Source organism: Notothenia rossii (genome assembly GCF_949606895.1).
Source record: "Notothenia rossii genome assembly, chromosome: 11".
Classification (NCBI taxonomy): Eukaryota; Metazoa; Chordata; class Actinopteri; order Perciformes; family Nototheniidae; genus Notothenia; species Notothenia rossii.
In genome coordinates, this window is record NC_136910.1 from 36,197,291 (window position 1) to 36,199,089 (window position 1,799).

Here is a 1,799-nt window from a genome sequence, read left to right on the forward strand (position 1 = left end):
ACCATTTCCGGTTTGCTGGACCACTACTTCTGATCAGCGCCGTGTTCTATCTATACGGCGCTGCTTCTGATGTCACAAGCTACCAGATGTGGTAGAAGTACTCAGATATTTATGAAAGTAAAATTAGTAATACCAGAGTGTAGAAAAGTGAAATTCTTGCACTAAAATCTGCAAAAATAGTCAATAGGCACTAACATCTTCTAAATAATCCTAATAATACTCCATCATTTAATAGCTAGGCTCTTAAACTGTCCTGTCCTCAGAGGCTGTGAAGGAAAAAGTACAATATGTTCCTCTGAGCTGTAGTCGAGTAGAAATATTAAGTAGTAGAAAAGGAAAATACAAAATATAAAAAGTACAGTACAGCAAATGCAATAACAAGTGAAAGCTACTTTCTGGAAAGCTGAATAAGACATTATAATCGGGGGTGCAGGTGCGCATGCGCACCTTCACCAAAATAAGAGTACCGGGTCATTTGAAAAAAGGCGCATTTGCGTACCGAGAGAGAGAGAGAGAGAGAGAGAGAGAGAGAGAGAGAGAGAGAGAGAGAGAGAGAGAGAGAGAGAGAGAGAGAGAGAGAAAGAAAGAGAGAGAGCGAGAGAGAGAGAAAGAGAGAGAGTGAGAGAGAGAGAGAAAAGGGAGAAGAGAGGAGAGAGAAGAGAGAGAGAGAAAGATATTTGCGAGTTGCATATGAACTCAGGGCCGGTGTCGGTACCAGATGTGTTCGGGGTACCATATGTGTTCGGGGCCGTCTCTTACCAATGACGTCACGCATTGTACGCATTGTGATTGGCTGTACGGTAATTTACCCAGGGGTGCTCGGGGGCAAATCACATCTACAGATCATGACGAACCGAATTGAATTATTCCTATGCTCCTAGCGTGTGAAAATGTTTGTGAAAAACATGTTAAAAAAACATGAAAACGGAGCATGGCTGTACGCCATTGGCTGTACGGCAACTCAAGAGAGGACCATCATACACGGTCAAATTCCGAACATTTAAACATAGCCTACACTTCATTCTTTACTTTGTCCGTTATTATATGTAGAAGATGAACTACCTCTCTGAAAGGTCCCAATGTGTTCATTTTGATGGGCTGTCTTCTGAGTGGTTAAACATCACTAATGATTTTCTGACTTCTGACTGCTTTGGATATATAATTACACCACAATTAGGTTTTACTATCACAGTGCACTGAGATTTGTGACAAACTGTAAAGCACTTACGCATCACTGTACACTGTAAACCAAGGCGGTTTTGCCATAACTTACTGTACTGAGGCTCAGTCACTGGTACATTTTCATTTACAAAGCCATGTTGGATAAAGTACCATCTTATATCTGCTCCCTGATCTCTCGGCAAATTGAAAGTACTTATTGCCTGAGATCTCATGCTGTGGTTTTATTAAATGTGCCAAGTGCTAGGACTGTCTTAGGGAAGAAAGCTTTTAGATGTGCAGCTCCACTAACTTGGAACAGTCTGCAAAAAGAATGTAAAATTACCAAGCTGGTACCACTACATGTTTTTAAAGCTCGGTTGGATGCTCCACAGTCAGATGCTGTTGGTACCTGTACATGTGGATAGATATGTAAATTGTAATCCCTGTAATTTTTGCTGTATGATGTCCTTTTGTTGTTCTGTTGTTTATGTTTTTATGTCTTCATGTGGAACCTACTGCTGCAGGTCTCCCTTGAAAAATAGATCATTGATCTCAATGGGATTTTACCTGGATAAATAAAGGTTTTTAATTGAATGTCGAGCATTAACTGCGAGTCACTCAAATGCATAAACTGGAGA